Source organism: Fukomys damarensis, unplaced genomic scaffold (genome assembly GCF_012274545.1).
Source record: "Fukomys damarensis isolate Sample0158 unplaced genomic scaffold, DMR_v1.0_HiC HiC_scaffold_27, whole genome shotgun sequence".
Classification (NCBI taxonomy): Eukaryota; Metazoa; Chordata; class Mammalia; order Rodentia; family Bathyergidae; genus Fukomys; species Fukomys damarensis.
In genome coordinates, this window is record NW_022900939.1 from 141,109 (window position 1) to 157,198 (window position 16,090).

At 49.3% G+C, this 16,090-nt stretch overlaps 1 long non-coding RNA gene across 3 annotated transcripts in view; it reads right to left on the reverse strand.

Annotated features, from left to right (window-relative positions):
• LOC104868263 overlaps positions 1-15,716 on the reverse strand; it is a 52,533-nt gene extending 36,817 nt beyond the window's left edge. For all 3 annotated transcript variants that reach the window (XR_781983.2, XR_781981.1, XR_781982.1), the window contains exons 1-3: positions 15,601-15,716; positions 15,355-15,378; positions 1,292-1,353 (exon numbers count right to left, since the gene is read on the reverse strand). This is a non-coding gene — a long non-coding RNA (uncharacterized LOC104868263). The remainder of the gene's footprint in view (positions 1-1,291; positions 1,354-15,354; positions 15,379-15,600) is intronic.
• Between the last annotated feature and the right edge of the window lie 374 nt (positions 15,717-16,090).

Sequence of the window (16,090 nt, forward strand, 5' to 3'; positions counted from 1 at the left end):
ATAAAAAAAAAAAAAGCCGGCCAGGGATTTAGCTCAGTGGTGCTGCCACCTGCCTCGCAAGCATAAGGTCCCAAGTTCGATACCAAACAAAGGTCCCTGGTACCAAACAAAAAGAAAGAAAGAAGAAAACAAGTTTCTGCATACCAGTTCCAGTGGAAATGCTCAGGAGGCCTGGCTGGCCGGCCTGAGCCGTGTCCTCGCCCTGGGCAAGGCAAGCAGTGTTCTGAACAGCCCTTCACCCCAGCAGTGCACATGAACCAGGCACTGTTCACTCCCCACACACACTTCCTGGGGCTCCTGCCACCGGTCTTCTCCTTTTCTCCTTCTCTTTCCCCCAAGGACCAGTCTCATAGCATCTGTCATTTATCACAGCCTTTATCACGTTACCAGTGCAGAGCTCTCCTAGGCAGCAATTCTCCTAGTCTCTCAAACCCACCACTGTCTGTTCCTGTTAGCAATAATGTAATTCTCCATGCTCACTGCACAGGAGCAGAGAAATGCCTGATCCTGGAGACTTCAAGGGCACACAACAAGAGCAAGATGGAAAAAGCAGTCATGATGGTAAGGCGGCACTAACCCATCGCACACTGCTCAGTACCCATGCTGCTGACAAGCTCCTCAGGGTACCCCAGCCCTGGGAGCTGCTCCCTGAGTATCAGTGCTCATGGATCATTTCCAGCCTGGCAACATGAGGCTTCCCCGCTGGGCTTCAGACAGGTCCTGACCTCAGCCTCCCTCTGCCTTCCTTCCTTGGCCTTACGCTCCTCCTGCCAAGCCTCCTGCTCCTCAGTTCCGGTGTAGCCTCCATGGTGCATCTGGAGCATCTCTGCAGTCAGGTTCACTCATGCATTTCCATGCACAACCTGATAAAATTAACTAACTCACAGAAATCTTTGACACAGTCCTACAAGAGATGTCAAAAAAAAGCTGTATCAGACAGTGTCTGGAATTCTGGATAGCAGCTGTTTGAGTAAAACAGAAAAATTCCATTGCTCTTTAAGTAAAGTGTTCAAAAGCCAGTATCCCAAATCCTACATCATATCTTGTTTGCATACACAGGTTACTAAAACTCCCACGGTAATAATAAAGTGCACATGTAAGGATTTCTGTCCAACCAAGTCAACTCATGTGGACATATATCTACACAACAAAATATTATCCCAGACCCTTTCCCCTTTCTTCTGTTAACAACAACAACAAAATAAAACAATTTTGCGATTAATTCAAAACCATATGAAAGTGAGTTCCTCATTGTAAAGGAAAAGCCGCCTCTGTTATTGCTGCGACTTACTTTCAGTGGCGTACTCCTCAGCAGCATGATTTTCTGTAGGCTGTGCAGATGTTTTATTTCACCTACAGAGGAAGCACTTTCAGAATGAGAATTCTTTTCTTGTTCAAGAACAACAAAATTATTCAGCGATAAAAAGAAATGAGCTACCAAGCTGTGAAACGACAGGAAGACAACTTAAGTGCATGCTACAAGTGAAAGCAGCCACTTGAAAAACACGATACGGTGTGATTCCAAACACACTGGGAAAAGGCAAACTGTGGAGACTGCGAAAGGGTCAATGGTCCTGGGGGATGGGGGAGGAGGGCCAGGCAGGCAGAGCCGGAAGGAATTCTCGGCAGTTCTACTACGCTTTGTGACACTTGCCATTACTCACGCATCAAGCACCAGGAGCCTGCCAGATGTGGAAACAGACTTGTGGCGCTCCGGCGTGAACAGTGACATGAGGTCGGTGGTGTGCGTGGGCAGGGGTTGTGTGGAAAACTCTGCACCTACCATCCATGCTGCTGTCACCTTAAAACTGCTACATAACAAAGTCAACTTTTAAAACAACCGAAAACTTTAAGTTATCAGTTGTGTGTTCATAGTGACCCAAACCCTCTTGTATTAGATAGGGAAAAATGAAAAGTTAATGGAAAGGAAAGAAGCAAGAATATTCCACAAATTCATAGCCAGGGACTGGAGCCCTGCCTGTGAGGGACTAGGACCAGGAGGCTGGACGCTGTTCTGCTGCTCTGGTCCTGATGGAGCTCACCTGGATTAGAGCACTTACTGTATTAAACTCTTCCTCCTCCCTCTGTCTATCTCTCTCTCTCCCTCCCTCTCTCTCTCAATTTTTCTCAGTCCTACTTTTCCATTTGGCCAAAACTGTCCCTCTTTCCCCAACATCAGGTATCTTTACGACTCCTGCTTCTCTGAGTCACATTTGAATTTCAGAAAGAGAGAGAGAGAGAGAAGAAAGAGACAAAACAAAAAGCTGCTTTGCTCTGTCAAAAGCAGGTCAGTGAAGTGTCTCCGCTGTGTGGAGGACAAGATGGGTCCACAGGGAGATTGCAGAAGGGCAGGTGTGTGAGGCGCTGAGCCCCACCCCAAAGGAACCTTCTGCAACTTTTAAAATAATGTGAATAATTCTCGTGGGAACAAATGATGAGGAAGGCCAGGGAAGAGTCATTCCTTTCCCACTGCCCCCAGCATGAGCTCCTCAGCCCTGCCAGGACCGAGGCATGCGGCTCCCCAAGTCATCCTTCACTCCAGTTCTCCCTCTTCAATGGCCCGTGTGCACACAATCCTGTCCTCATGGTAGGGCTGGCGACTGCAAGCCTGGTGTGTGGGGCTTGGCCAGCAGTCAGAGTCAGACAGGGCCAAACGAAGGAGCAAAGACTTTGTTCCTGTATTTCTCTAGCCTTCACAATAACTCACTGTTTTTATGACTCACTGTTTAATAATATAGATGCATTATTTTTACAGTTTTAAATATTTGGTGTTGATTTAGAGAGGAAAAAAAAAAGTACAGTCACATAGCTCCTAGATGGGCAAAGAAGGACAGAACTCAGCTTTCCTGACCCCTGGAGCCACTTTCCGTGCTCCTGCCTTGTCTGACACACGAGTGACATCAGGAAGGGCCAGGAACAAGGGTCAGACATACCACCTGCCCCATGCCCATGGGCTCAGTTCTCCACCTGTAAGCTGGGGGTGATGACCCTAGCCCATGAAGTCCAATTAGCTCGGAATTCGGTGTTTGGCAATGGTGCCTGACACTTTCCAGGGCAGAGACAACAGAAAGACCTCAGGCAGTTAGGAAGGGGCAAGTTTGTAAAGAGTAAAGTTTACAAATATTAGAAATGTGATATATGCTCGAATGAATGTACACAAAATCAACTTTAATCTTTATAAAATAAGTCACAGTTGATCTGTTTTATACGAGCAAAGCCCCCCAACCCCTGAGAAATCACCAAAGGCTGTAACCTGGAAAGTTTGACTCGGGTCATCACAGACTGTACCCCAGAGCAGATCCCCCAGACCCAGGAGTGGCTCACACACACACACACACACACAATTGTTCACACTCACACAGTCACAGACACATATTCACACACATACACTCACACACCCACATTACACACGCACATTCTCACACTCACACATATGTCCACATATACACTCACACATCTTACTCATACGTATGCACACACACTCTCACACGACCTACATATCCACACGCTCACCCTCACGTGTTTGCACTCTTTCACACACTCACACTTTCTCACACACTCACACGAGCACTGGCTGTCCAAGCTCTGTTCTCTTGTCTGGGCACTGGCCCATCCCTGGGGTCCAGGCCTGGCATCCCTCTGTCCTTTTGGGGCCCTGTCCCCCTGGAGGTAGTGGCCCCCTTGTCTGACCCCACCGCAGCTGCCGGCCTCTGCCCTCGGTGTCTCCTCCGTCCATGTGGGTGTGGGGCCTGTGGCAGGACAGGGGCTCACAGCAAGGCACAGGGAGCAGAGCGTCTTCTGGGGGACTGCCCACCCCAGGGTCAGAGCGGGCTGCAGCAGGAAGAACTGTGCAGGTACGACAGACCATGAGTGACCTCCACCCAGCCCGAAGTCAGAACTCCCGGGTCTCCCCAGGAGACAGCGGGATCCCAGAATGAGGACCTGGAAGGCTGACCCACCCCAGGTTCTTCCCCCTCTCCCCACACAGCCATCTGTCAACCCAGGCTGAGCAGTGGCCCACTCCCCATCCATGGGTCCTCTCCTTGCTGGTCCTCCCTAGAGGCTGGGCCCCAGCTGAGGGCCCAGAGGACACGAGGAAGGAGGAAGGGACAAGCTGAGCACAGAGGAGAAGCCTGAGACACCCTCCTGGGCTCCCCACGTCCCCCAGAACCCAGGGTGAGGTGTGCACCCAGGGAGAGCATAGAGGAGCGACACGGCCAGCCCTGACCCCAACGACTGCACACTGTGCCGGCTGGCAGAGGAGGGCCCGGAGCCAGCTGGGAAGGGCACGTAGGCCAAGCCGAGGGACCCTCTGAAAGGGCGTCCAGGCCCATCTCCCTCCCAAGCCGGGAGCCCCTCTGACCTTGGGTAAAGAGGAAGCAGCCACTCCAGTGCCCAAGCCTCTGCCCTGCGAGCTCCACACTGTCATCAGCCCCACGTTTCCCTGAGGATGTCTGTGTTTTGCTTTTCTAATGCTGTGCAAGAAATTACTAGGAATTTAGCAGATAATAAAAGCATTCTTTTTTTTCCTAGTCCTGGGGATCAAACCCATGGTCTTTACGTTGAGCTTCACCCAAGCATTTTTTTTTTTTTTTTGAGACAGTGTCTCCTTATATCACTAAATTACCCAGACTGCACTTGAATTTGTGCTCCTCCTGCCTCAGCCTCCAGAGGGCTGGGATGGTGGTGCGTACCTCCACACCCAGCTCACACATTTGTTACATCATAGTCTCAAAGCTGGAGTCTCAGTACAAAGTAGTCAAGGCCTTGGTCGTGGTGTCAGCCAGATGGGCCGCTCTCACCTGTGGCTGACTGGGCAAGGTCCATGGGAAGCTCCTGCATGGCTGCCTGGACCGTTTCCTGGCAACCACAGGACCCCAGCCCCTGCGATCAACTGGAGCCCCACTCAGTGCCCAGAGATGGTCCCCAAGCCGGCCGGAGCTCAGCTAGGAGGCGTCACAAGAGATGTCTGCCTCGATGTCTTCCCCTCACTGTGCAACTGACCCTGCCCATGGGTCATTTGCTGGTAAGAAAGGAAGAAATGACTTAATGACTTCCTAATCAGATCATTCAGGAGTAAGTAACCTAAGTAACCACCGTGCGGACTCTGACGTGCATCCATCCAGACTGTCACTGTCCACACACAGGAAATACAACATACAGCCATAACACAAAGAGCCGCAATCACATGACCTCATGCTTTCCACAGCTCAGGAGTCTTTCTCCCGCCCAGCAGTTCACAACCATCTTTCCATGTCAGCCCGTGGCGTCCACACTGCTGACCCTACTCCCCAACCCGCCTGCTTCCCAGGGCTCCATCCCCTCTGGCTGGGGATCAGTGCACAAGGAGGGACCCGGTCAGGAGCAGCTCCAGCCACTCACACTGGTGGCCGCGAAAGCCATGAGGAAAGTGAGCCCCACCTGCTGCCATGCCAGGTGCCCTCTGCGATGGTACGCAGGGGACAAGAGTGATTTACAGACACATGGGCCATGTGCAGCAGCCCCAAGCTAGCAGTAGACATAATGGGAAAAATGGCAAAGTCCCAGGATGCCTTCATCCACACCACGCAGATCTCCTCCATCTCCTGTCCACTTTGTAACACCACCTCTTCCTGGGCCAGGGATTTAGCTCAGTGTTGCTGCTGCCTGCTTTACAAGCGCAAGGTCCCGAGTTTGATCTCTGGTACCAAAAAACAAAAAAAACACTATCTCTTCCTTCTAGACACATGCACACATGCACACACGCAATGTGCACACAGGCACATGGTCATGCACACATTAGAAACATGCAGTTTCTCCTGACATCTCCAAGCACCTTGCTCTCCAGACCCTGTAGCTGTTGATGACAGTGCTGGTTGCTGTAAGGAGATACCACCAAACTACTCTCCAGAAAAGCAAGATTTTACAGAAGTTATCAGATAACCTCATTCACACTAAGCACTGACTGAATGGATTCCCTTCTACCAGCAAAACACCACACATGGGGCCGGGGATTTAGCTCAGTGATTCCACTACCTGCTTTGCAACAGTGAGGTCCTGAGTTCAATCCCCTGTACAAAAAAAAAAAAAAAAAAAAAAAAAAAAAAAAACATGGCCAGGCATGACAGCCCACACCTATAATCCCAGCACTCTGGGACCCTGGAGGAGGCATGAGGATTGAAAGTTCAAGCCCAGTCTGGGCAACTTAGTGTCTTAGCAATTTAGGGACACCCCGGCTCACAAGAAAATATATTAAAAGGCTGGGGATGTAGCTCAGTGCAAAGGCCCTGGGCTCAATCCCCAGTACTGAACACACACACACACACACACACACACACACACACAATATTGCCAAACATGCAATATCACATACAGAAGCTCCTCCAAATATTCGCCTGCACATTACTTCCCTGACAGTTGCTCCCTGCTTATTAGAACAGATTTCCTCTCCTCTGGTTGGAATTTCACTTCGAAGCACTCCATTGTTTTCCAGAAACTCACTGTGTATTTACCAGCACAAGCAGGGAAACAGCTCTTCCCAGCTCCTCCAGTCAGCAGCAAAGGACTGTGAGTGTCCCTTACATGCACATTTCTCACTTTAAAGGTGAGAAAAAAGCGAACACTGCATCAAAAACATGAAAAATGGGGCTGGGGATGTAACTCAGAGATGCCTCACCTGCCTGGCAAGCACAAGATCCTAAGTTCAATCCCCAGTAGAAAAAAAAAATGAAAAATGTAGCGCTTTTCACAGATATTGCTACCCCACTCTCCAAAAAGGTAAAATTTCCCAGAAATGCCTAAAATACCCTACTCAATACTAGGCATTCTTGCACTGAGAAGCAGAACATAGTATCTTATTGTTTTTATTCACATTTCTTCAATTCTGGAAAAAAGTAAAAATTTTCCAAATGATTTAGATCTACTTATAATTTCTTTTGTAAAATTTTGTAAAATGCATATTTCTTGCCCTTTTTTGCTGATTTGTAAAAATCCTTTTAAGTTAAAGGTATTAGCCTACTACCATATATGACCAATATTTTCTGATTTTAAGGCATCTTTTAAATATATTACTTTTAAAAATAGAGAAATTTTGGGCCAGGCATTTAGTTCAATGGTGCCACCACCTGAACCATAAGCACAAGGCCCTGAGTTTGATCCCCTGGTACCAAAAAAATAAGTAAAATAAAGAAATTTTATTGCTTTCTATAACCACACCTGTTGGCCCACACCACTGAGTGAATATTCCCTCTTCCCTGGCCACCCTGTTCCTGAAACTGTGGCGCCATTGGTCATCTCTCCATGCCAGTACCCATAACACCCTGTTAAATTCTTTTTTTTTTTTTTTTTCGAGACGGGGTCTCACTATATAGTTGAGACTGACCTGGAACTCACTATGTAGCCCAGGCTGGTCTTGAATTCACAGTGAACCTCCTGCCTCAGCCTCCCGAGTGCTGGGATTACAGGCAAGCACCACCACGCCTGGCTTAAATTCTTAATTTAATGGACAGGAGCCCCCGATGAGAGGATTTTACACAGTTTTGTGAAATCTCACCTTCCTACAGTGAGCTTCTCTCTGCGCCTCCACCAGCCCAAGCCGGGTCCAGCCTTCACCTCCATGCCTGAGAGTCACCACACACCACCAGCTCCACTAAGCCCACAAGGATGAGGAGGCATTGCAGCACACAGCTCAGGCTGACCTCAGGCTGACCACACTCACTCTTCTCCCTCTCTTGATGCCTCCCCGTGTGACTCTTCCATCTCCTCACCGCCCTAAGACTGAGGTGCCAGTGTGCACAGCCCCCTCGACAGCAAGACTCCTGTTCTAAGTGAACCCCTTCAATAAGAAGGACTCCATCGGGTGCTGCTTGGGCAGTGTGACAGGGAAAGGGACATGCACCCCTTCTCTACACACGCACCCATCTGCACAGGTCTCTCAGGAGAAGGTATGGGGACTTCTGCTAAATAAAACAATACTATCCCCCAGGTAATTTTAAGATGTTGCCTAATGTCTGGTGGCCAATGTTCTTAGAATTAAGGGATCTTCTTACCTGCAACTGGACATTTTCTTTAATTGAAAAATATGTATCTCACACCTGTCACGTGCAAGCATCATTCCCACTGCATGAGACACAGCAGGGAGCAAAGCCCAGAGTCCAGTGCAGCCGTCATCCATCACAACCCTGCACTCTCCTTGGCTGGGTCCCCACCTCTGCCTTGTCCCCAGCCCCCCAGGACAAGCAAGATAGCAGATGGGCTCCTGGGCCCCATGCAGTGCAGAGGGTAGACAGGGCTGGAGCTGATTTTGAGGATAAGGGCTGAGGCCTGGGTCTTTCCCTGCTGCCTGCCAGCCACTGTGCCCTGGCCTGCGCCCCTGTACTTCCCCAGGGTCTACAAGGGGCCAAGAGGAGTTCACACCTTGCATGGGCTCGGTCCCACCACCCTGGAACCTGGTAACACCAAACTCCTGGCCAGCTCTGGAGTCACAGGCAGGGCGGTGCCCAGGATCTGATTCTGTGGGTTCCCCCAGAGCCCTCTAAGCTGGCTTCTGGGTCTTCCTAGGGGATCAGGTGCCCCACACAGTGCTGACAAAGGCCTGAGCGAAGAGGAGAGGCAAGGGCAGCTTGCTGGCCGCCTTGTTGCACACAGATGACCTGGCTGCACCCAGAGGGTGTTTCCTCCTACCCTAGGAGCACTTTTGTCCTCAGCTTGCGGCTAATTTCGGTCTGCACAATCTGGCATCAGCACCCCCTGGACCAGGCGCTGCTGTAGTGGGCCCTGCCGACCATGCCCCATGCCCACGCCACAGCCCGACATGCAGCTCTGGCAGGATCTGGATCTGGCTTGTGTAGTGGACTGCTGTGAGCATCCTCATCCCTGCCCCTGGCCCCAGTCTTCTCTGGGCCCAGCCTCCCACCTGCCCCAGCAGTCCAGAAGAGTGGGAAAACCAGAGTGCCTTAAACCTCCATTGCTTCTGTCCCCCACGGGCTGTGTTCCAGGCTGCGCCAAGTCCTGGAATCACAGAGGAGCTGGGGAGGGGCCCCTAGTGTTATAGGAATAGAAAGAAACTTAACTTTATATGGAGCGCCTACAAAAACAACCACAGCAGGCTGGGGATTAGCTCACTGGTGCAGGTCCTGAGTTCAATCCCTGGTACCAAAAAAACAAAAAACAAAACAACCACAGCAAACATTGTTCTTAATGGTGAAACATTGTTTCCTTCTACTCAGCATAGTCCTGGAGGCGAAGAGGGATAATAATAACAAGAGAAGAAAAATATCAAAACTATCACTATACACGGAAGAGATAGTTCCCTATGTGAAATCTAAAACTGTAAGTTTAGCAAGGTGATGGATATGTGGTCAATGAGTTAAAAAAAAAAAAAAAAAAATCAATTGCATTCTCAACTTTAGTAAAAATTAATAAGTATAATTTTTTTTTATTTTTGGTACCGGGTATTGAACTTGGGTCCTTGCACTTGCAATACAGGCCACCGAAACGCTGAGCTAAATCCCCAGCCAATAAGTATAATTTTTTTTTCAGCTTTAATTGAGTTTATTGCTACATTTTAGGGATACAGTACAGTTACATTCATTGTTGGGATCTTGTACCTCTACATGACAGGTCTTGGTTCTCATTTTTCCCCCTTGTCCCTGCCCTCCCTTCACCCCCTCCTCCCCTCCCCATCTACAAACACTTTATTTTCATCTTTTCATTATCTCACATTTTTTCTTTTCCCTTATTACTCTTCCCCTACCCATCCCACCTTCCCTACACCTTTAGCTCCTTTCTTCCCATTCCTAAATGTCAGTAATCTTATTAGGATCTTATATATTATTGCAGATTATTCACACCAGGGAAACTATTCAGTATTTACACATGTGTGCCTTATTTATTTCACTTAGGAGTATATCTTCAATATGTATCCATTTTCCTATGAATGAATCTATTTTCTCGTTCTTTATGGCTGAGTAATATTCCATTTTATAGAAAAACCACATCTTCTTTATCCAATTTCCAATGGATGGGCAAATGGGCTGTTTCCAAGATTTAGCTATTACAAACTGTGCCGCTATAAACATGGGTGCGCACACTTCTCTGTGATGTGATTCTTTTAGTTCTTTTGGAAAGATACCCAGCAAAGGGATGGCTGGGTCAAATGGAACCTCCAGTCCAAGCTCTTTGAGGTATCTCCATATCAATAAGTATAATTTTTAAAGTACTACATCAAGAAAAATTTAATACTGAAAAATTTAGACCACATATTTGAGTAGAAAATCTCATAATATTCCAATTCTTAATTGACATAACATGATAGAAAAATGTCAGCTGTTCCAGTCTTGATTTATAGATTCAATGGACATTTTCGAGGAAATGGCTCATCAAATTCTAAAATTTAGGGGCCAGAGATTTAGCTAAGTGGTTCCACCGCCTGCCTTGCAAGCACAAGGACCTGTGTTCAATCCCTGGTACCAAAAAGAAAAAAAATCTAAAATTTATATAAAAGCGCTAAGGGCCAACCAGGCATGGCACGCCCACTTATAATCCCAGGACTGGGAGGCTAAGGCAGGAATATCATTCCAAATTCAAGGCCAGCCTAGACTACATAGTGTAAGGCCAGCCTGAACTACATAGGAAGACCCTCTCTCAATGAAAAACAATTTTTAAGTGCTAAGGGCCAAGTGTAACTAAGATACTTTTTAGAAGAGAGAGAAACAAGGTGAAAGTATTATTCCACCAGAAATCAATACACATTATCAATGTTCATCATCACACCTAGTGATTAAGACAGTGCTTGGTGAAGCAATTAAAACAAAATGGGCCGCTGGAGGAGAGCAGCAAGCCCAAGGACAGTGCTGCTTGGGAGAAGCACCACATCTGCTCCCAGAAGGCAGCAGAGACCAAGTGAACCACACCTCAACCCCACACATAAATGAGAACTCCTGCTGTGGGGTAGACAAAGTCTCACCCTGGGCTCAAGTGAATCTCCTCCCTCAGCCTCCTGAGTAGCTGGGGCTACAGGCACCAACATCTGCTTCACTATAAATAGGGTGAAAAGAGAAAAAGAATTTGCAAGGACTAGGATTTTAAAGAACTTCTGGAAATTGACTAGAAAAGGGACTTTGTTTCTATTTTAAAAAACAAAAAACAAAAACAGCACTCTGGAAGCTGAGGCAGGAGGATTACTGTGAGTTTGAAACCAGCCTGGGCTACCTAATGAGTTCCAGGTCAGTCTCAACTACATAGTGAGACCCTGTCTCAAAACAAACAAACAAACAAACAAACAAAAGATAAAATGTCTGGGGATTTAGCTCAGTGGTGCCACCGCCTGCCTTGCAAGCACAAGGACTGAGGTTCTATCCGAAATACCAAAAAATAGTAATAATAAAGTCTTTTAAACACCTTTTAAGGCACCAAAGAGCAGGGCAGAGAGTGAGGAAAATGAGGCCCTGGCAGTGGCAAGGCCCTGGCCACAGAGCAGAAGGAGCACGGGGGCCACACGCAGCTCCTCCCCCCACTCAAATCCCCTCAGGAAGCTGCTGTTCCCAGGAAAAGGCATAAGAGCACTAAGAGTTAATGTGGTTGTTTAGAAGAAATAACCTCTACTTAGATGAGTTAATAACATCAACAAAGAAATGAAGGCACAGTAATACCCATCCGTCACCCCAGCCACTGGAGAGGCTGAAGCAGAGGAGTCACAAGTTCAAGGCCAGCCAGCGCTATTTAGTGAGGTCTCAGCTCAAAATGAAAAATAGAAAGGGCTGGAGATGTAGCTCAGCACTATAGTGAGAGCTGGCCTAGAATCAGGAGGTCCTGGATTTAATCCCCAGTACCGAAGGGAGACAGGCAGGGAGGGAGAAAGCCCTTGAAATTCTTCCCCAGCATTCATGCACACACACACACACACACACACACACACACACACACACACACACAAGGAGAGTATGTCTAAGCCTCCTTGGTGGAACACACATATGACAACCCTATCATTTTGATTATATTAAAAGGATTTCTGCTACTGGAAAATGTTATGACATGGCACAGTAGTGCATACCTAGAATCCCAGCACTCAGGAGGCTGAGGCAGGAGGGCTGTGAACTCAAGGCAGGCCTGGGCCACATAGCTAAATGATAAGAACAGAAAGATGTCTTTTGGGGCTGGGGGTGCAGCTAAGGGGTAGAAGTCATGCCCGGCACACATGGAACCCTGGGTTCTATACCCAACACTGCAAAGAAAGGGAAAGGCACCTGAGAGGCATCATGTGGAGGTCGGGAAGAGCCAGGCATGGAGCCAGAGAAGGCAGGTGAGGGTGCCAGGGATTTGTTCAGTCCATAAAAAGTTCATGCTGGAGCTGGGAACCGGTCTTGCTGGCTCCAGAACCATTTGTTTCCCACTGCCTCCTATTTGAGGCTATGGGTAGATCTGAAGTGTCCCCCCGAGGTGTGTGAAAGGGATGGAATCTCAGGGCGCTGTGCTCACCGAGGCCTCACCCATCGATACACTGCAGATGACTGTGCTGTCAGCGGCAGTCACTCTGGGGAGAGAGGAAGGGTGATTCTGGGCCCTGAGCTTCCCTTCTCCCTCTGCCTCCTGGCTGCCACAGGCTGCGTATCCTCTCCTCAGCCAGGCCCTTTGCCGTGCTGTTTCTGCCTTGGAGCAGGCCAACCAGAGACTGAAACCAGGAGCTAAATAAACACCCCCTCCTTTCAGTTGTGGGTTCTCTGGTACTGAGTCCCAGTGATAGCAGAGCGGCTATGACACCACAATAAATGCAGGCACTTGGCCCAGGAGCAAGTGAAAGAGGAAGCCGCCCCGTTAGGTCTGCCCAGCACACAGGCACCGCCTGAGCCCCACGGAGGACAGGCGGCTCTGCGTTCTCCTCTCCCTTCCTCTAGTCTGCACTGCAGAGCTCCTGCTGCCAGCCCTGTCACAGCCACTGCCTACCCCAAGACGGGAGGACCCTACCCCAACCTCAGCTCTGAGGTCAGCTCCTCAGGAGAACAGGACATCCTGGATTGGTCCACGGAAACCTGGAGGCCAGAGCAGGGCTCACAGAGAGCTGTAGCCCTTGGATTCTCCCCTCCTGGAGACAGAGGGAAACTGGGCTGTGAAGTCAGCCCAGGAACACGGACACCTAGGAAAGTGCCCTGCTCTGCCACTCTCCTTCTCATACAGGTGGGAAGAAGAGGCAGGAGAGGAGCGTGGCCCTGATGCTGTCCTCCAGAGGAAGACAAGACACAGGGTCCAAGGAAGACACCACATCCTGGACACTCACACAGACAGGAGGAGCAAAACGACATCTTGTGCTCTCAGAAGAGTCCTGGCCCTGGCCCCTGGCCAGACCCACCCAAGACCAGGACACGAAGACTGGCTGCGCACAGTTTCTCCCACTGCCTTCCTGGTCTCCCCCCACACCAGCCAGCCACCGCTTCAGAGTCACATAGTGATTAGCTCTGGTGAAAATCCAAAAGAATCGGCCAGAATGGACTCACAGTTAAAGCCCGAGTTTACTGAGGCTATGAGTTATAAGAGCAACAGAAAAATAAGGATGACCATTGTAGCAAGAAACAAACAAATTGAATTTTAAAACAATACCACTTAAAATAGCGTCCTGAAATATGAAATATAAGAAGGCAATAAAAAGGCCAGTGGATAGGTCAGGGATGTGCCTGTCAAACATATGGTCCCACGTTCAATCCCTGGTACTGAAAAGAAAAAATCAGTGGCTGTCAGGGTCAGAAAGCAGAGGTATCAACAGATCAGAGGATAAAGAAGATGTGGTTTGGGGGCAGGGATTTAGTTCAATGGCAAAACACCTGCCTTGCAAGTGCATGGTCCCGCGTTCAATCCCTGGTACAAAAAAAAAAAAAAAAAAAAAAAGATGTGGGTTTTTAAAAATATATAATAGAGTACTACTTTGCCATAAAGAAGGATGAGCTTCAAACATTTCTAGCCAAATGGATGCATCTTGAGACCACCCTCTGAAATGAAATAAATTGGATACACACGTTTAAATACGACACTGTTTCTCCGATGTGAGAAGCCAAAAGTGGAAAGAAGGACTGAAATGTACAGTGAATACTGGGAAAATGGGAAGGAAGGGTTCCCATGGGAAGGGGAACAAGGTAGGGGGAGGGAGGGAGGGACAGGAAAAAAGGGAAAACGGAAGGGAAAAGTGGAAACAAAGCTTCTGTACAAAGGGAGTGAAGAGGGGCCTGAAAGAAGGAATGGGATAAAATGAAATAAAATGTATTTCATAAAAAGCGGGGGAAGATGAACAGGCAGGATTGGAGCTCGGGGTGGTAAAACTACTGCACAGTGCTCTGCACTGGGGGACATGCATCACTGCTCGCGTCAAACCTTCAGTGAGCACAGCAAGCGTGTGTTGTCCTCAGAGCCAGGAAGGAGGTGTGTAAGAAACACTGGAGCTGCACCTGCGTCCCAGGATGTCAGGGTGGAGTCTGCGCATGTGCGCACACACACACGTACACTTATGCACACATGTACACACATGCTTCCCTCCCTCCAGAGTGCTCCCTTGTTGCAGGAGTCTTGCCTGCTCCCTCCTGGGCGAGGAGGGCCTGCAGATGCAGTCCAGAGGCTTGCAAGGAAGGCCAGGGTGGAAGCTGAGCAAGGGGGTTTGGGACACAAGCTTTGGACACAACCTGAGGGGCAGCAGCTGTCTGCTCTGTCCTCCAGAGGCCCTGCCTGGTCCCCTTCAGAGCTAATGGGACCTCACCCTGGGATGGAGCCCAAGACAGGCACAGAGTGCAGGGCCCAGGGCCAGGGACCATGCTCTGTGGACACAGGGGCAGCCAGTATGGGGTACGGCACCCCACCTTCTTCCTGCCCTGATACCTCACCCTGAGCTTTGGCCTTGTCTGACTGCTGCGCCTCCCTTGCCAGTGTGTGGCTGGAGCCTGAGGTCTGTCCCCCCACCACAGGACCTGCCCTGCATCCTTGCTCAGAAGGCAGGACACAGGCCAGTTCCGATGTCACCCAAGGTCTCTTGACAGTCACCCTTGTCACCCCAGGGCAAGAACCAGGATGGGCTGTGTTCCATCCCAAGACTTCACAGAAGCCAAAATTAACAATGCTGAGTTCACAAGGCGGAAATTTCAAAACCACAGAAAATTCAGCTGTGGCTCAAAGAGTCTCTGTTGCCTTCAGTCTGATTCACAGTGAGATGAAATGCAGAGTAGAAAGATTTAGAAATCCAAGCATGTGTAGGTAAAGAACAAGAAAATCATGTCTGGAACAAGAGGACACAGCCATGCTCCAGAGAAGCCCAAGGAAGAGGGAACCACGCCCCACAGGACTTTGCAGCCTGTCCTCCCAGCACTTTGGAGGTAAGAGGGTCAAAAGTTCAAATCTCACCTGTGCAATTCAGCCACTTAGACCCTGTTTCAAAATAAAAAATAAAATAAGGCATGAGAATGTAGCCCAGAGCAAAGGCTCTGGCTTCAATTCCTAGAGAAAAAAATACATATATTTTTTAATAGATTAAAAAAGAAAAGAGGAAGCCACCTGCTAACAGGCAAAACAATTAGAAAAAGGCCCCCATGCATCTCAGAAATCTATGTGACCACCCTCCCACCTCAGGCTGGATGCCTATACATGCACCTCCACCTGCAGGACTGGAACTGGGCATCATCTGGGGCTGCTCAGGACCCCCTGGAGCTGAGTCTACAGCCACGCAGGACGCAAGGGCTTCAGAGCCACAGTGGCCTCCCCCAGAGTTTCACAGGAGGCCTAGGAGCCTAGAAGGAACAGGCAAGAAGAGATACGGGGGTGGGGCACAGCTCTTGCCAGGCTCACCCAGGAAGCCCGCACCACAGCCTGGGTGGGGATAGTCACTGGGTGCAAGCTCACAAAGGGAGCCAGCTCCCAGTGCACACCGCACCCCAACCGTGGGAAGGGCTTCCTTCCTCTCTGGGACAAGCCCTGGGGGACCAGCCTGTCTCTGTGGGAAGGGGACAGGGCAGGAAGGGCAAGGACGGCAGGCCCTACTCAAGGTCCATGTGCCCCTTGTTCCTGACTCTCCAGTGCCAGCTCCTCCCACAGCTCCAGCCCAGAGCCAGCTGTAACTCAATTGTCTCTCTGCACTGCCCTG